General features: G+C 35.7%; 1 protein-coding gene across 1 annotated transcript in view; it reads left to right on the top strand.

Moving 5' to 3' along the window:
- Window positions 1-14,477: 14,477 nt before the first annotated feature.
- DLC1 (DLC1 Rho GTPase activating protein) overlaps window positions 14,478-20,577 on the top strand; it is a 246,650-nt gene continuing 240,550 nt past the window's right edge. The window contains exon 1 of the mRNA XM_079305348.1: window positions 14,478-14,494. The gene's annotated coding sequence lies outside the window, so the exon portion shown is untranslated. The remainder of the gene's footprint in view (window positions 14,495-20,577) is intronic.

The raw sequence follows: 20,577 nt of genomic DNA, 5'->3' as shown, positions 1-20,577 counted from the left end.
AATAACTCTGGAGTTGAGAAACAATAAATATTCCTTTACCAAGTTCATTTTAGCATCAAGTTGTTAAAACACACTTTATTCTTAGAGACTGTACTAATTTCTAACAAGAGTTTTTTTCTTTCTGTGTGTGGTATCTGGCTAGGCAGCTTCCTAGCATGACATGGTAACATAACAAGAAAAAATGGAGTACAAAATTTTCACAAATTGGTTTTGTTTTTCTTCTGAAAGTTTATTGAGCTACTAAAACTTTGTAGAAGTAGGATGAAGTCAGATTATTTTTGCTGTCTATCCTCTGATTAATTGGGCAGAAAAATTAGGAAATTAAATGAAACTTGTGCTTGCCTAATATTTAGGAGTCCTTCTAGCTCAACAGCTTCCTAAGGAAAAAAAGTACTAACTAGCACTTCCATAGAAATTTGTAAGGATGTGATAAATCAGGGACTATGCTATAAAAGATTTTATGATTCTTAGGAGAAAATAACACTGTAAAAGATAAATAATTTTGTATTTCATACACACACATATATGCATATATATACACAGACAGAGTATCACTGGTTGGGACACATTAATATTTTGCTTCATGTTTTAATGTCTCTAAGGGAAATTGTTTGTCTTGAATTATTCTGAACATGTATAGCATCCCATAATGCAATTAATGAAATAACTTTCTACCATGAAGTCAAAGACATGCCATATGTCTCCTAATGTTGCATTCTTGTTAATATATTTCAACTTTCACTTTTTCTCCTCTATCCCATTTGCTGATTAGATGGGTATCAGTGAAGTGCTTCTTTTTTTTTTTTTTTTCTCTTTTGTTAAAGCCTGGTTTTTCCTCTTACCTTAACATGGCCTGTGTACATAGCCTTCAAATTACATTTTAGGGTTTGATGTTGCAATGTGTGGTGATAGTGGGGAGAGAATATATTCCTCACTAGCAAATATGGTTTTCTCAGTACTCAAAATCCAGCTGTGCACATGCTGTGAACTACCCAGAAAACATCATGGCCAGGACCTGTGAATTTAATGAATAATCCTCTTTCATCTCCTGTGTTGTCAAATAAAAAAGTCCCCTATGCATTATTAGTCTTTGGGCACAGTATGATGCTGCAGCCCTAGAATAATATAAGCCATTTTTCTTCTGTCACTAACTACCCACCTGGGTATTATCTGAATATTATGATGACCTAGGAGATTCCAAGTTATAAAAATGGCTCTTGCCATACTGGCTATATATCTATCAGAAGCCTAGCAGCATTTAAATTTTCTTAGGGAAAAAAACAACCAAACAAACTAAAAGTACTAAACTTGTGTCTCATTTTATAGACAAAGCTGTTGAAAGAACAGTACAATCTTTGCAAAATAGATTAGTGTGCACATGTGTTTTAAGAACAAGCTTACAGTAAACATCATTCAGAAAATTATGAGTTCTGTTAAAACTGATATGTGTCACTCAAAGGTCACTCTTCCAGGACTGAAAGGGAGAGACATTTAATTAGAATAATTTAAATTCCTTGATTTAAGCTTATTGTTAATTTTCTAAGAAAGAAGGAGGATTTAACAGAGGGCCCCACATTTTAACTATTTTAACTCTGCTCAGGGCTTTTCTGCAACTTCAGAAGTATTACAGTATGTTCAGAGTACAAGGCTTTATAATTGCTTGAAAACCTGGATAGGTTCTAGTGTTAGTTGAATTAAAGTTATTGGTTAATTCTGTTCTAGTGTGATTGTGGTTATGTGTTTTTTGGTTTTGTGGGTTTTTTTGTCTTTCTTTCCTCTTTCACATAAGAACACTTTCCAATGAAATGTTGAAAGTTCAAGCCCAAATACAACAGAAATAAGTGTCTGCACTCTATGCTACCTGCTTTAAATACTAAAAAGTGTTCAGAATTAAAAGATTCAAAGAGCTTAAGAAACGGGCTGCTGTGCAAGCACTAGCAGGGACTTTCAGGAGTGTATTGCTGGAATTTTGCCACTCGATGGCACTCTGTGCTCTCCTGTTTGCTCGAGCCTCTACACTGCCGTCCACTCAGCTCCTGGAACTCCTCCAAGCCAGCAGCACAGGTCACTTTGAGGTGGTCTGCAAAATGTAAGGACCGTGGGGAGAGGAGATGTGCTTGGGAGGGTAGGAAAGGGTTTCCTTTTCTCTTTTTTGCCCTTTCCCCCGCCCCCATGTGAAGTCAGGAGTTGTCACTGATTCATCCTGTGGTATGGAGCTATTCTGCCCCTGCTCTGAGCCAAAGCAAAAGTATAGCTCTCCCTTCTTGAGAATCAAAACTTTTCTTTTGTTTTTGCTTATGACTGATTGACTGCTGCCAGCCAGAGAAGGTGAGACTTGAGCATGTTCTGCTGTGTCATAGGTTTTACAGACTACTTTAAGTGACTTTCCATCAGAGTACTGCTAGAGCAAATGCTTAAGTGCTAAAACAAACATGAAGACAGATCTCAAGCATTTCTACTTCTGAAGGAATTTGAGCATCTAATTATTAAATAACAGTCCCTGTAAACAAATATGCCCTTGGATTTTGGCCTACTTCATTAACCCAGTCTCTTTTAGAGAGGGGAGTTGTGCAGGAAAACAGGAGGGGGGAGTGGGAGGGGGGAGGACAGGGCACAGCAGCACAGGACAGGACTAATAGCTTTGAGGTAATGTTTTTACTATATATTTTTTTAAATTTTTTATTATTTTCAGCTTTCATTCTACTATCCCATATCCAGTTATTCCATAAAAGCCTTGAGCCTTTATTAAGGAATCATAACCTACAGCTTTATAACTATTTTCTTTAGAACTGATACTAATTTTTTCTTCTGGTTACCCCTGTTTTTTAAGAATTACTATAACCTTGTCAGATTAAGAAATATTGGCTCTTCTGATACTTTTCATTTTCCTAGGTCTTAGTTGAATAAAATAATAACCATCAGGTCAGAATAACATATATATAAGTTGGTGTTACTTGCCAAACTAAATGTGGTTCCATGAATTCTAATATAGGGCCATCTTGAAGTATTTGTTTCCTCCTAATACAGTTGAGTTATGTGTTAATAACTGCTGAAAGTGATGCTGAAACCAAGTTGTTATAAATATGCCTTTTTATTGATCTTTTGGACTATACATATTTATGTATCTAATTTACTAGTTGCATTGTTCTAGGCATTTATTTACATTTGAAATTTCCTAAGAGAAGGGTTTGTAGTAACACATGTAAAAGCATGCCTACATGCCTAGTAGATATTATAAAAAATATATAAATTATAAATTTAAATAATCACTTTCATAAAGAGCTCTGTTCCTTATGACAGCTTGGACATGGTCATTTGATCTTACAGAAGTGCACTAACACAGCTTACTAAGTGGCTACCAGGACTGTAATACTACTGAGTTGTGGTAATTCACTCTGGATTCTCCTAAGACCACCCAGCCTGCAAAATGTGACACATTTGCTCAGTGTCCTGCTGCTGTATTTAACAGCAGGAGGTGGCAAAGAGCATGTGTGCAGTAGTTACTGGAGCTTAGAAAGTTACCCCGTCACTACCCCTGTCTGTGTAACTTGAACTGAAAGGCAGTTGTGCACTCAGGTCTGAATCACAGGGAATTATGTTTCATTCAGTGGTTAAATCCAAGCCTGGAGACTCATGATAACTACACAAAATGGTTTATTTGGACCAACGAAAGATTATTATTAAGTCTGAAGTTTAACTTGAGGGCAAGAGGGCAGGAAGAATGGCCATTTCTCATCTTGTCAGCATGCTAAGATGACAGTGATGACAGATGATTTCCAGACATCTTCTGGTACAACTTCACAAGAATACCTTTTCAATACTATCCCTTTTTAACTACAGCTGAGGGAATATGTGTTTAAACATCACTTAAAATTCAGCTGAACCTTGAATGACAGAGCTGTTCTGGAAAAACTTTGGTGTGGCACCATCCATGCTTTGCCGGACAAATGTAGTTCTAGAATTCTTTTGGGAAGAAACAATATCTGCATTTGGTAGATCATTTAACAGCAGCCACCTTTAACTTTTTAGAGCCAATCTCAGAAGGATTTTAGAATTTAGGATTTTAGTAATCAGATAATACTGGGAAAAACAGTCATGAGTACTGTTGCTCTCGGATTATTAAACCCGGGAAATTAATTATTGCACTGAGAGGAATGGAAGTTTCATCTAGGCATGAAAGCACTAATTTCACTTTGGACATTTAATGTCTGTTCAAACCACTTTCTTTCTTTATTTTTCTTGATCTAGGGCACTCGATTTATAGTTTATTGGTTAGACAAAAATTAATTTGTTTTAAGTGTGGTTGGGTTTTTTGTTGGGTTCTTTTTTTTTTTTTTTCATAATCCAGTACCTAACATGAGTGGGAATGCCTCAGTCTGTCACCGTGTATATGGTTTATAATAGGCATGTGCTCTGACACTTAAAGGGAGTAAGGCTGTAAAGATTTGGGAGATAATACTTAGCCATTTAAATACAACAGATGAGAAAAAAATACTTCAGTTTAGTTATAAATTTTATTTCCAGCATGTCCTACTGAAAGACTAGGGGAAAAGAAAACAATAAAATCTGTTTCCATCTTGCCCGCTTAAGTTAGTACATACTGATTAAAGCTCTAGGAGAGGAGAAATGCAACTTCAATTCAAAATTAATATATCTTGAATTATGAAAGTGTATTGCCATAAAAGCCAACTTCCTTTTACATGGAGGAACTAATCTTTACCTGCTGATCCAGCAGAGATATTTGTCACCTCTCTATTATGAGATGATTCAATACGTCATTAGAGTCTTGTATCATGACAACAATGGGGCTAACCAAAATGTAAGTTAGTACTGGTAAGCTATGAGCTACACTGCATGTTACATAATGTCATGCTTTCTAAAAGTAAAAATGTGTTCAGATTAACAGCAAAATTATGGATTCAAGCAGTAAACAAACATGATTCTGTTTCACTCTTTGGCAGCTGAGACAAAGTGATATCGTCAGTTCTGCCTTGCTTGCCCCAAGTCACATGTTGTTTGTGACTCATTTCATTTCTACAACTGCCTCTATTGTTCTGCAGAGCACAACAGTATGAAGGGATGTCAACTGAAAAGCAAGAAACAACTATTGCGTTGTTAGAAGGAAAAAATAAATTTATAAATAATTCATGCTTCTGTCTTTTATCATCTCTCTCTAAAGACTATGAAACTGTTCATGGTAAGAGATACTTCTTTCTCATGAAGACAGTAAATAAACACTACATTTTTGACTTTAGTTACAGCTATTCCTAATTTAACTTGTTTTCAGTTAGTGATTTCTGCAAGTAAAGCAGTTCATAAGGGAAGGGAAGTGGACTATGATTACATCTGAATGACTGGCAGTTTGAAAGCACTGCTAATGTGATGAAATAATCAATTGATTATATGAAAGAGGAGATTCTTGCCTAGTAGTTGTGGCACTGGAAAGGAAGAATCACCTTACTGCTTTGCTTTCTACTAAGTGCTCTACAGTTTTGGCCATAATCAAGAAGACTGCAGAGGTGAGGCAGAAGCTGAGGTGAAATTTTTGAAAGATGTATTTTTTCTAAAGAATTTGCAAGAACAGTATCAATTGCTTGTTATTTATCACTTGCAAAAATGCTGATTTTGGTTAAATGCAAATGGTTGTAATTGACTGCTAAAATATGGCTAGGTTGCTGTTCAAACAGCAAATCTGCCTACTCAATATCTAAAGGAGAACAGTATCAGTGTTGCCAATGTTAGCATATGAGAGATGCTTAGCTGTCATACCTTTTTCACTGTTGATTTTTTTGCAATAGCTTTAGGTAAATGCTTTAAAAAGGGAAGTTGTAAAAATTACCACTGAGTGACTAAAAGCAATACTATTCATAAAATACTTAGAGCAGCCAGGAGCTGTTTCTGGGAGTGTCAGGTACTGTCTAATACTTGCTGCAGTTATTGTTATCTGCCAGGTGTCAGTAGGTGTCTTAGAAATGGTCCCTGTGTCCTGACACCACAAGCAGTGATTGCAGAGTTCTGGGTGGCATTTTTGCTTTCCATTACACACAGGGCTGGAGGATTCAAGCTGTTCTGTGGAAATACAGATAAGGAGCCACAGTAGCTCTGGGCATCAGGATAAAGTCGTCTTGGGTTAATTCTTTAACCATGCTGTAACTTTTTAAGAGGGCATTTCAGTACTTCAGCACATCTATAGTCTTTCCCAGTAGGTTTTATGCTTTTTTTTTAGTGCTTGTATCAATGGTTTTTTTTAATCCAATTTTCTTAAGATTAATTTTCCAAGATGTTTAATAACTTCCAATTAAAGTAGTTCATATTCTTACTGCTGTCTCATAACTTACTGGCAGATATGTATCTAAAGTTGGAAAAAAGTGCTACCCAACTGGAATTTAATAGTTGCGAGTAAAACAAACATCTATTTCTTATATCTTGCATGATTGACATTTGAGAAAGAAAATAATTGAATGAAAGACATATTAATATAAAGATGAAGTATAAAAATATTTTGTGCTGGAATATTCTGTTGTGCTAAGACCTGAAGATCTGACCCCTATTAAATTTCACTCTGATATGTATGTGTGGCATATCCAATATAACTATTAATTGATATCCTTGATTATCTAATGAAAGAGATGTATGATAGATATTTAGCAAGATGTGTGTAATAAGGTTTAAAACTAATAAAAAAAACAAGCAAATACCAACAGCTGAATCTTCTCAATAATTATTGCTGAGCAGGCTTTTTGCAATTCTCTTCTAAAGAAGCTTCTTTCTTACTCAAGGGTTTTATTTTTGCTGTAGCTGTAAGAACTCAGAATAGTTATCTTAAAATCTATTTGCTTTAAATCTTGTTGGTAAGGAAACTGAACTCTACCATCATTAATTACCATTCTTCTAATCCATGCTGATTTTTTAAAATATTTGAAAATATAGGGTCTTTCAGGATAGGTGGCAAGGTATTAAATCACAAAGGAAATGTCTTATGTTTGATGATGTCTGTGGGATCCCAGAGGTTATATCCTGATTAAACTGCAAGTTCTTCTTGAGCAAGAGCAGATAGAACAGAGTGTCCTGGGATAAAGCATGTAATCAAAGTGGGTTTTTTTGTATTTGAAAACTGTGGAGTAACTTCATATTTCTCCTCTACTCCAGAATCCTGTCACATGAACCTAATTGTGTGTGATGATATGTTTCCACTTTGTTTCTGACCCTTGAAAACAGTTGTGGAAAAACTACTGAAAATCTAGGCAGGAGGTGGACATGTAAATACTATCTGGTAGGAACAACTCCCTTGGGAATGTGAAGCACTGTGCAGAGTTATGTGAAAATAAATTTGGAATAAAAAGCAGAGCAAGTAACAATACGGCCGAATGGATAAAGTCCAGATGCTCATTTGGAACACAACTCTCTGAGTAAGTTATAATTAGAATATGAAGGCCAAATACATGATGGATAAAACTTATAACAGTCCTTGTCGCTAAATAAAAAATATTTGCTTTCTAAAGATCAACTTATGTACTTTATCTTGCCTGTTTCATCTATTTTCTTGGTTTTGCAAGTTATGAAGTTGCAAGATGTCATGTTGCCATGGAGTCCACCACAGAGCACCTAGAGTTGTAGCTTTTAAAGGACAAATAGTCTTTTAGTCCAAATAGACAAATAGTAATATAGCACTGTTGACTCATGTGACTTATTGAATTCTGAGGTCAATAAATAATAAAGGAGGGGAGAGAGAGGGAAGGGGGAGATGGAGGAAGTGTCAGACCTGCTACTTCTAGCCCCCAGCCCGGTTTCTTAGAACATGAAAGCAATCTAAGCTTTCTTTTGGTTTTCTTTCTGTTCTGGTTTAGACATAAAGTCACCCCAAGACACTTTTTTCTGTGTTTCTTTTTCTTTCTTTAAGGCTAGCTTAAAAAACAGTTTGGCACAAAATACAAAGACAGCTTTTGAAAATATGGTGGAATTTATGGATACAGCCTCCTTCATTTACGGTATGTACCTAGGAGTCATGTTTAGTAGTACAGAACTGTTTTTAGGTTGCATTTTGTAGCTAACAAAAAATAAATCAAGTGAATCTGACTTTGTTTTTAAATCTTCTACAGTCATATTAGCAACCTGATGGTGGTGGGAAGGGCACTGTGTGGAACATACCCACTTCAATGAAGCCCTAAGTGTCTTATGTGGTATGATTATGAAGCACTCCTGAAGTATGGTCTTGGAATTTTAGGAAAAGTTAGGGTGGAAGTGACTTCTGGAGCTATCAGCTAAATCTCTGTTTTAAAGAAAGGCTCATTTTAAAGGTAGATCAGGATCTTTCACTTTAGTCTTCAGATATGGAAAATCCAAATTGCTTGGGCAGGGCAGAGGAGAGAAAAAGAAAAAAGAAAAAAAGAAAAAGAAAAAGAAAAAGAAAAAAAGAAAAAGAAAGAGGGAAAATCTCTAAATATTGGTCTTAGTTCTGGTTTGGGCTACATTAATTTTCAGAGAAACCAGGAGAGCAAAAAAATTCCCCCTTTCAAAGGTCACTAAGAAAGATTTGAGATGGAATTCATGGGAAGCAGGAAACTCAAAGGAATGTTTCAATATTTTGATATCAGTCTATGAATATCAAAGTGAAAGTATTTATCTGTTTAGCTATTCATGAGAAATGCAGACACTTTGCATTATCAAGAGTTATGAATACTTTCCAGTGTTTTGAAGCAAGATTACAAAACTGTAGTCCATTATTTCTGCCACAAGGCCATGGGTTTAGATTTCTTCCATGAGATAATTATTAAATTTACTTGTGTCTCAAGGTTTTTTGGTTTGTTAGAATTGTTTGGTTGGCTGTTTTTTGGGGAGTGCTTTTTTGACTGCAGGTGTAAGGATATTGCTCATGGGGTTTGGTGGCTGTTTTTTGAGTTTCTTTAAAAACAAGTACTCTGAAACAGGGCATGATGGCTGAAAACCTGTACCTGTTCAAATCAATGATAGAGACCTCAATATCACGGAGCCATGATTTTATCCAATAATTAGAGCTCTTCATCCTTAATTAAACTGCCTATAAGTATAAGAAAGCTGGAGCTTGATTTCAGGAAAATGGCCTCTCTTGAGTCTAATTTCAATGTATGTCATCTTTCCATAAAATTTCAAAACCCTATTCTTCTTTCTGTCTGACTTTTCACCTCAGCAGATAATGCAGTTTGTATTCTGCAGCATGATGCATGGTTGAAAGCTTTGCCACTCTCCACAGCTGTCTAGTGAAGGTCAGCACTCAACACTGTGGTTGGATGCTTGAATTTGAGCTTTTTGTCCAACAGAGTCTTAAAGCTTCAAGGATGGAGATGCAGTGTCCTTGGGTAAGTTGCTCCAGTGTTTCCTGAACGGACAAGATATTTGCACATTTCATCCCTAACCTCCCAGACATCAATTTTTGTCTATGGCATATCATTCTTACTTGCTCTCAATTTCTCCTGCCTGTAAAAAATTTTTAACTCCTATACTGGTCAACACTGATGAGGAAAAAATAAGAAACTTAATAGCAGTGTTTTCATGGTTTCTCTACCAGTCTGAAACCTAACAACCATCTTATGCCTTGGTAAAAAAAGAAAATTTCCAAGACAAATTATTCTTAAAAGAACAAAATCTATCCTATTCATTTTAATAACTGTTGAACTATATTATAACTTTTAATTAAATGTAAGAAAAGGTGATTTTAATGTCCTGTCTTAAGGAGGTTAAACTCTTGTTAAAAGGAATCTCATTAAAGTGTATTGGGTTGCTCCCAATTTGGTGTCTGATTTTCAGAGGAGCTGAGATATAATTATTTTTGTTTACAGTATAACTAGCTAGCACAATGTCCTTGGTGCTGCTAAGAACTGATGCTGCCATTGAAATATCAGATATGATCCAAAGAGAGGAAGCACTGCCCACGCATGGAGGGCAGGAGAGGTCAGATATAACTATTCAGTCAATGAAAAAACCACAAAATCCTCACAAAAAGTGTTTGAAAAGTACTTCATCCACAAGCTGTAAACAAACTTATCCTAGCAACAGGAATGCATTAAGAATTGCATTGACATAAATGCCATAATACTTGGGCTCAAGAGCTGTGTTCTTAGTAAAAGTTTGGGAAGCAGTTTGTTCAATGTGGTGAGCAGTACATTAGTGCACTGATGCACCTCCAGAAAAACTGTTGAAGGAAAAATGTGTCTTTTCCTTGAACTTTCTAAGAAACATATGGTGGCTTTAACTAAACACCACATTCAAGTCAGTCATGAAGTCAACTGAAAAATGCAGAAGCTAGTCCTCTCTGCAGCACTTTATGAGACTTCTCCTCATTGCTGTTTTTAGTTCATATACAACAACAAAGAAGTATGGTTAAAAAATAATTCAAAAGACTGCAACCCCTTAATGGAGCAAATATGCAAAGAGATATTTATTAACTGTTTCTCAGTGCAATACTATTTGATGTATCCCAGTCTATTTATAACACTTTGTTCCATATTGTATTTTTTTTATTATCTTCTTCACTACAGTTATATGACTTTCTAAAACTATTGCTTCTATGGAAAATATGTTTATGGTAAAAATGTTGGCCTGGTCTCCCCAAATGTTATTACTAAGGCTGTATTGCCAAACCTCTGCAACAAAAATATTTTTAAAGGTATTTATGTTATGAAGATGGCATTTTTTAATAGACTGTCTCAGGTACACTTGTGCAATCTCTAAAGAGTTAGATAGCTCTAAAGTTAGATACACCAGGTGACTCTACAGAGGGCTGCCCCAGGTTGTCTTTTGACAGCTCTTGTTGCAAGGAAATGTGAAGTATGTGAATAAGAAGTATGAATAATAGCAGTAGTACTTTTTATCTGGAGAGGCAACAATAGCTCTGCTGTTTTCCTAATGATCAGAAGAACTGACTCCACACAGAAGCCTTTATATCACCAGATAGGGATAAAGACTAAAAGTGATAGACACTACACATTATCTCACTGAAATACAGAACCCATGTGTGCTCAATGCCAGCTGTCCACATTATCTGTACTTTAACATGGAAAAGTAAATAAAATTGTCTGAGATTTTGTGCACTAGAGATGCAGATTGAGCTCCTCTGACAGGAAGGGGTAAAGGATACAAAACACTTGTGTGAGAAGATGTCTTATTTGTGTTAAATTCCACTGAGCCATTATTCTGCTCTGATTTTTTCTGACAATTGGAGTCTCTGTTTACAGATTGCAGATGAAATGCAGTTTCCAATATCTAAAGTGCTTTGTGTCTTTCCCCAGAAAATGAATTGGTTTGATAATGTGCAGGTATTGTTAAACACTGGTTACAGTTCTACAGCACAGCATCACTGAATCAAATCACTGTTTGTAAAAAGAAGGTATTTTATCAAATTTATTTTCCTTTATCAAAGGACACTTTCTACTTACAAAAAAATTGCAGTTTAAATGATTAAAGAACAACTATTGAAGATTTTTATTGAATTCTGACTATAACTATGAAATAGAAGAACTGCAAATCTGGGGACCTAATAGTAGCAAAAGGGACTGCATATAATTTATTTACTTAAAAGACAATATCTTGGCTGTCTAGCATCATTTTTCCATGGAGTAATCTGTAAAGTAGGTGAAAACAAGTAATTTAATACAAGCAATGCACAGGTCAGAAATTGAAGCAGCCTTTCAACTGCATATTAGATCAATAAAAGAAAGTCTTAGATAAAATCAGTTTGTTAGGTCAGAAAATTGAGTTCTAAGGCCTACCAGGGTGTAATTGTTTCATATAAAGAGATGAATCACAGCATTTGGAGAAGTCTAGTACATGCAACATGGGTTTTGTTCTGCCAGTATGAAATTCAGTCTTACATGCTCCTAATTTTTGCATCAAGTTGAAAATGGAAATCTTTATTTTAGATAAATAGCCTGTATTCTTTAAGGGGGGGTTGGGTGAAGGTAAAAGCTTTCCAATTAATGCATCAAGCATATATTTAAAATTTAATTGAAGTGATAAATTAGTGTTATATTACTTTCAAGTGTCTTATTAGCAGGGTGGCATTCACACTTCTATTGTTATGAATAATTCCTATAAAAATAATTATTTTAAATATTTTTACAAATTAAAAGAAGTACACTTGTTCTTGGATAAAACTATTTCTGACAGAAACATGCCTCATTTCTGAGTCCTGAATATTCAGAACTTGTACAGAAAAGCTTGTGTAGACATGTTCAGATCACCTCACTCAGCCAAAGTAAAATTAAGTCTTTCCAGACTATTTATGATACTTTCTTTAACCTGTTCTCAAAGGCTTCCAGGCAAATAGGCAGGCTGTGGAGTCTCTCTTCTTACTGGTAAATCCAAGGATTAGGCATTGGAAAGTTTTTTTCTCTGCAGTTTAAAATTCTTCCTTGTTATTCTATCTTCTATAAAGATGGGAAACCTTTGCTCTTGCTTTTGACATAGCTAAATATTATCATTCTTTTCCCTCGCTGTTCTTCCTTCACCTTCTGCCCTTTGAGTTGAGCAACTTTAAATTCTTTTCAGTTCTCTGGAAGCAAAATCCTCAGAATTCTTCTTTAGATAAGGTTGTTATCTGCTATTCAGGTAATGCTCACATTTGAACATTCTAGGATGATGTTTATTCTTTTGGTTTGTCTTTTAAGTAACCCCTATTCTTGAGTGTGGCATCCCTGTTGGGACAGTTTCAAAAACTGTGTGGCAAGAACACTTCATGATTTATTGGTAAGGACTGTTGCATGAAGTTTAAAAATGCAGGTTGCTTTTGAAGGGAAGGGAGTTGAATTTGTCATTCCCTAAATGAATGCTGGAATTTATGTAGAAGAAAGGTATGATTATTTGTACCTCTTGTGAATTAGCTAACAAGAAAGCTGTAAAAGTGATTGGCAGGTGGAGTGCCTGGAAGGATTGGCCCAACCTGAATGACTTCTACAATGAAGCAGCTACCTGGATGGATGAGTGGAGAGCAGTGAGTATTGCCTACCTCAACACCATCTCTCACAACACCCTCATAGGCAAACTCAGGAAGGGTGGGCTGGATGAGTGGACAGTGAAGTGGATTGAGAACTGGCTGAATAGCAGATCCCAGAGAGCCATCATGAGTGACGTGGGATCTAGTTGGAAGCCTGTCATGAGGAGTGTCCCCAAAGGTTCAGTACTGGGCCAAGTATTGTTTAACTTACTCATCAGTGACTTGCTCAAAAGGTACTCCACTCCTTCATCCAAGTTTGCTGGTGCATCACAACTGGGAGGAATGGCTGATACCCCCAGGTGCTGTGCTTGCCCTTCAGAAAGACTTTGACAGGTTGGAGAGATGGACAGGGAGGAACCTTCTGAAACTCAATAAAGGCAAATGCAGGGTTCTGCATCTGGGGTGTAACCCCAGACACCAGCATAGGCTGGGACTGACCTGCTGGGAAGCAGCTCTGCAGAGCTGGAAGCCCATGAGTGAGCTTTGTTTTGTTTTTTATCTGTAAATGAGATAAGGGAAGTGCTGGATGATTTAATAAAGGCTGATAGGCTCACTTAGTCCTGTAATCGGGTAGTATGACCATTATTCTTACAGCACCACTGAGGTGGTTGGCTGAACACTGGGACCCTTCACTCTTTGTCATGTTCCCTGCCATAACCTTGCCAGATATATCTCTCTTTCATCCAAAGTATCAATTTATGCTTATATTTTTTTTTTTTACTATTTCAAGTGACCAGACACACTCTCCAAATGTGGGTCTCTTTTTGCTCATACATCTTAATAATAATCACTCTAAACATCACTGTTCTTTGTTGGAGAGCTTGCAGGAAGCTATTTTTTATGTTATTGAGTTAACATGTTACAGAGCTTCTTCATTATCTCTGAGCTGTCACTCTACATGGGAAATTAGTGTTAGTCAGAAGGGTGGGTTTGTATCTGCTTTTTATGCAGCTTATCATTTAGGATTATTATAACCTTAAATTTTTTTTTTTTTTAGGTAAGGATTGACATGCTTGACTTGGAATTTCTCTTTCTCATATTAAAGGGTTAGAATTGCTAATAAATCCACACATGCTATTTTGCCACACCCATACAGACTAAATAAATAATATCTTCATAATGACCTTTTATGACTCTCCTTTTTGCATATATAAAGTGCATTCACACACACACATACATACACATATATATACACATTTTCCTTGTAAAGCATACTGCAGTTTTTGTCCTGTCAAAGCTTTAGCTCATAGGAAATATTTGAATCTGCATCACTCCATGTGTGTATATGTACTTACTCCCTGTGCCTTAACCTAATCATCCAAAAGCTTGTGACAGTAAGTGTAGGGTGGTTTCCTTGTTTGCAGCAGCATTTTTTCAAAGGGAAGATTCCCTGGTGAATTCATTATTGCACAGAAGTCCCACCCCCATGAAACTGCTGTAGACACATAACAGGATTACTGTTCAAGAGTTTAGTAGGATGCAAGTAAAATTGTTCCAGTCAGTCAGCAGCAAGCATCTTTGTCTAAGGTAGGAGAATGCTTTCTTTTACACACCTAATGAAAACATAAGGAAGCATTTCTATTTATTTTCTGCGTGTAAAATTACTTTACATATTACATTATCAGCTTGCTTTATATGGAAAAAAGTGATTTTTTAACTTGTCTGAACCTGACTCTATAAAAATAACTTGTTAAGGTTAGTGCATTCATAGTCAGTCAAGCAGTGGATGTAAGGATTGCTTTAGTGTTTTGAGAGGATATATAGTTCAAGTATATTTTAAAATATATTTTAAAGGGAGACCTTCTATATTTAATAGATCATTAATGATTTTGACAGCTAACACCTGGGGGGAGGAGGTTTGTTGCTTAAAATAATTTTCTTGTTTCTTGTAGTTTCATAGCATGAAAAAAATGAAAGTTTTAGTTTCAAAATATTCGCTGTTGTATATTATATCTTGAAAAAGATATATATTTTGTTTGTAAATTGGAGTTTTGATAATGGGAGTTCTCAATACTTACAGAATGGATTTAATATGAATCTTCTAATTTCATTAGCTAATGAATGTGTCAAATGTATTCATGTAATTCTCAGGGAAGGAATTAGCTGAATCTAATAACCTAATGGCATAGAAGTGCTCTCAGAATGTAGAGCTGCCTAATCAATACAGTGACAAATGAAATGATCTGTGGTCTGCAAGGTTAGGAGTTAATTGAATGAAGCGACAGTATTGACAGTATTTTAATTTTTTTAACAGCTGCTCATATATTCCTAATGGAAAGCTTGGTTTTATTATTCCTTAAAGTAGTTGCACATTCATCCTTAATTGAAATTCCCGGGTTTTATCTAGCAAATTGCTTTTAGGCAAAGCAATTTGACATTTATACTTTGGAGATTTAAGTTGTCAATGTGATATATAGAGCACCTACTTGTAACTATAAGTGGCTAAAAATCATTTTAATCTGCACTGAAAATTTTCCTCTACTCTCAGATTCTAAAAGCTTATGTGAGTGCTGGGAAATACCACAATTTATGTAATATATTTCATGTTTTAGACACTGTTTGCTCTCCACATTACTGTATGAAGACATATAATACATTTTCATTTTGTCGAAGTAAGTTTTCATTAGTTTTCATAGCCAGCTACATACAACATCAATTATTTCATTGACAGGTAGATTAAGAATGCTATTTAATGACATCTAGATCCTTACTAGAGTCCAAGTTCAAATACTAGTAAGTTCTCTTACTAGGATTCTGACATCAGAAATGTCACAGTAAGTAATGTTTAAATGATTGTCCAGCCTTAAAAAATTTAAATAGGAAAGCCAGCTGCTTTTCCTGCACTTCCTGCAACTGCTCCACCTTCAGGGAACCCAGTGATCAGAATTAACTTCTTTTTTCTGACCGCAAACTCTGCACACTTGCTTGTACTTAGTGAAAGCCTCTATCTACCAATTGGTTCTGGCAATTTAATGTGTTTGAAGAATGGTCTTTGCAGGGGGGTGGACTGGATGGCTTTTGTACATCTATTCCAAACCAAACTATTCTATGATTTTTGTCCTTTCTTTTCTCATACAGCAGCAGCTATCCTGAATGTCTCGATTTTAACACCACCTAGTGCTGGGAAAAGGAAGGACACAAAGATTCAGAAAAAATGCAGTTCAGCTGTAGAAACACAAGTGGAGTCATTAACTCATGTTTGAATAAAGACACAGTGTAATAGAAGATAAAAACAAGCTGGATAAGAGTTTGGTATGAGGTAACAGCATCACCACATGCTTTAACACAGGGGTGGCTGATGAACTGACAACACAGGTGATGTCACGATCAGTTATAGGAGTGAAGGTATGCCCAAAACCTGGGATAGAATTTTAATATGGAGATATCTGAAGATACCCAAGCTGTAGAAGGAGAGGATGTCTCAGTGATAACCATATACCACAAAAAATTACTGCCACTGAGGAGCCTGACAGCCTTAGTTTCACCTTTCAGACCTAGGACCTCTGCACTGACCCAAACATGCTGTGATTCACTGTGTGCAGGGGCACTGGACACGTGTCAAGGAGCCTGCCAGGCAGATTGGTTTTGCTGCCTGTGGTTTTGGGGAGCTAGTTATGCTTAGTCCAGAAAACAGTAGTTAATTCAACATGTAAGTTTGTTATACTATAGATATGTGACAAATAATTTTCTTCATCACTTGAAGCTTTAAACAGGGAATAAAGTATTGATAAAGAATTAGAAACTGTTTTTCAAACACCAAGTTCTGTGTGGCACATGGACTTTTAGCATGCTTTAGGAGTGTATGAATTTTAGAGAACTTGATTCTCCTATTGCGCCTCTTACCTCCAGGGCTCTCGAGCATGGTCTTATTAACTTTCAACTATTTGGTTTCAGGGAGGTACTGTGCAATGCAGCAATATGAACATGATCTCCACTGCTACTAACCTGATACTACTAACAAAGCTGTCCTGAGCAAGTAGTTCTTTTCTTTCTTGATGTATATAAAATTTTGACATATTCAACACTGTTAGGACTGCCTGCTATCCTTAGTGGGCCTTAATCTATAACCATACTTTGGCTATTGCTGAAATTATTTTATTTTGACTACAGCCTCTGGACCTCTGTTTTCCCTCACTAATCTCACTTGTCCTCCAGTGCTTAACACACATGAACTAAGCAGATTCCCTCCATTCTTTAACTTGGGAGCAAAACAGCTTTGAGAATATCTCAGAACTGGGCAGTGAAATAAGCTCTGCATCCTTTGAAACTTGACCATGAACAGTAATCCATTCTTTTCTTCTCACACTTGAATGTCATCCATATTTAATATGTGAAAAGTTTCTACACTGCTTGCTTTATCTTTTCTGGGTTTGTTTCCCTCTGTCCCTCTCTGAAACAAAGCATATAACATCCAGGTGCATGATTTGGACCTGGGGTGGGTTTTCAGAAAAGACAAAAAAAGAGAAAGAAAATGGAAGAGGGGAAGAAAGTGTCTTAAACTTGTATCCACAAATAGTTATTACATATAATTCACTTTTTTGTAGCTAGAAAAGTAGAAAGAAAAGTAACTCACTCTGACCAAAGTGCAATCTGACTGTATGGTGAGAATAAAAATTCCGTATCTTAGAAACTTAGGAGAGAGGCAAAAAACAAACAAATTGTGTGGGGAGATGGGGAAGGAGAAATCCTTCATTGCCTGGCAAAGAAAGAGTGTGAGTTACTACTTTTGTTTACTGGAAAATGAACTGCTATCCTGTCCCTACTACACAATTCTTACAGTAGGATAAAGTAGCTTGGCCAAAAGTGGCTTCATGATGAAATCACCTTCTGCAATCCCTTTTATTGCATTGATAACACTGTGTCATAACAATTAAAAAACAGAGTGCACTCTGAAGTGTGGTGTGGAAGGTAGAACAGAGAGAGATTTTGGGGACAGGGTTTGGGGTTTTTTTTTGGTTTTTTTTTTTTTTTTTCAATTGCTTTTTTGGGCTTTGGTGATTTTTGGGGGTTTTTTGGGGGGTTTTGTGGGTTTTTTTTTTTTGTTTTGCTTTTGTTTTTGTTTTTGTTTTGGTTTTTTTTTTTTTTTTTTGTTGCTTGTTTGGTTTGTTTTAATGCGTAGGATTTTGGGGGTTTTTGCATTTTGTTTTTTGTTTAAATGCAATGTCCAGGAAAAAACTGCTTCAGTTATGTTGTTAGAAGGTTAAGAGGAAAATTAATAGCATAAATTTTAACACACTGTTGCTAATATTATGATCTTAAGAACCTCAACCATTTTTTCATTAGAGAAGCAGGTTTGAGCTCTTCAAATTCCTTCTTTTTAGGTTTCTGAAATAAGTCCATGCTGACTGTGATAACATTGCCACAGAGGGAAGGCTTGGAGCATGATGGAGTGATATTTTTTTTTCTCTACTTCTCTACTAAGAACTCGTGAAAAGAGGGAAAAAATATTTACAGGAATAGAGATTTTACTGATAATGTGGTGCAGAGCCTTGAGGACAAAGAGTCATCATAGAATATATTGACAGTATCTTCCTGATAACTCCCCTACATCTGCTCATACCAACCTGGCCAGTAGCTGGCAGCTATAAGGCTGCTGGGTCTGATAAATGCATCTCTGAATGACAGGGGGACTTCTCATGCTAATAGTTGGCTGTATAAATGCTTATTGCAGACCACTGGAAAAAAAATCCATTTGTTATGCTGAATATTCTGATTTTAATATATATTTACAAAATTTTAATATCATCCTTTCACTTTCCTAGGAGTAAATCATACAAAAATTAAGATACACAGTAGAAAGAAACCTTTTTATAACATCTCTTTGCTCCACCTTGTTTTTGCCATATTTTTTCTCTTCTCTCCATTTACCTTTAGGGAGAAAATAATGCAATTGTAAATGCCAGAGATAAAATTACATGTTAATGTAGCAATTAGTCTGGAAATCTCTAGCCATTCAGCAGTTTATGGTGAGTGGATGTGCACAAATAACACCTAGTGTTATTTGTCTCAGTCTGGGATGTTTTTTCCTATGCCTAGTTGCTTCCTAAGCAACATTTGAGAGGCAGTCTTTGAAAGGCAATGGCTGTTCTCACAATGGAAACCACCCTATAACCCCAAAAGGCTAGTAGCTGTACAGAAGAGCATGGAAGAGTAGCACAGCTAAAAAATATTTTGGGGAATCCTCTTTTGAATAAGAAATTCACAATAAAATAGAAGTGAGATGTTCCTGTGATTGAGCACAGAGTCATAACAAGGAAGGAGGCAGCAATAGAAAGAAAACAATTGGCACTTGACCAAATTTCCTCCTTCAGTAACTACTGCCTACACAGCAGGCACGTCTCACCCCTCTATTAATCTCTGTTCTGACATAAGCTAATTTCATAGTGACTATTTAAAACTCACCACAAGGAAGTATTTATCTTTTAAGCAAATATCTCTGTGATAAAACCATTGATGCAGTACAAATACAGAAATATTAATTAAGAGTCTGTATGAGCTACTTGAGGTTTTGTAATTACAACAAGAAAAGAGTTGTTCTTGGCTTGATATGGAAATATTTTATTTTTTATTGTGTATGGATTTATATCACCAAAAAAGCAAATGAATTGGCAAGCTTACAAGATTTCAATCTTGTTTTCTTAACAAAAATCTGTAAGGTAATGAGGTACTTGCAACCCAAATTTTGCATATGGTTGTATATTATGTATATGCATAAATCAGGTGTCAAATGTGGAAAGAAAAGTGTGCTGTTTAAAGCATCTATACAGATTTCTTTAGATTCTACTTTCATCTTTAGCTTTCTACTTTGTTTGTACAATATAAATATGAGCATAAAAAGGTATGAGGCTGTAAATTCAGATATGGATGCATATATATATATATATATATATATATATATATATATATCACACATAGATGTATGTATAAATATAAGTAGTTATGCATAAATCTGCCCTGAAGGTTCTGGAATAAACTTCTGTTATATAAACACATATGACAATTCTGATGTGCATTTACACAAAGGTGAGACTCATTCATTCTTGAATCTTTTGAAATGTAAAAATATCTTTGAAATGCAATGCTGTTCATGAACCACTTAAGAAAGATGCACTTCTGAAAAGATGGCTACAGTATAACAGTCTATATTGATTCATAAGAAACAACGAGGTAACTATTAATATTCTAGGTAATAATTCTTTAGTGTATTTGTAGTTTTGCCATGATTTTATTTACTTGATTTCACTGTAGTAAAGTCTTGTCAAAAGACTTCTGACTGCTTTAGCAATCAGTTTTACAAGTGGTCTGGATAATTCAACTACAGTGTTAATCTATTTAGATTCCACTAATGCTACTAAAATCTATCCAGCTTTATTTGACCTTACATTCACTTAATTGAAAATGCTATTGACACAGCAAAAATCATGTAAGTGTAATTACATATATCTTTCTCAAAACTGATGTAATGTAGGGTAATATTTTTTCAGCCAGCGTTCTGATACTCAGAGTTTGTGCCTTGGCTTTATATCAGTAAAGTACCAAGGGTATCATGTCTGATCAGAAGGTACAAAAGTAATTTTCTGGAGAATTTGAGAGATATTTGGGACCTAATA

The sequence above is a fragment of the Erithacus rubecula genome (assembly GCF_903797595.1).
Source record: "Erithacus rubecula genome assembly, chromosome: 5".
In the NCBI taxonomy this organism is placed as follows: Eukaryota; Metazoa; Chordata; class Aves; order Passeriformes; family Muscicapidae; genus Erithacus; species Erithacus rubecula.
Note: the sequence above shows the minus strand (reverse complement) of the source record. Positions and strands in the feature narration are given on the sequence as shown.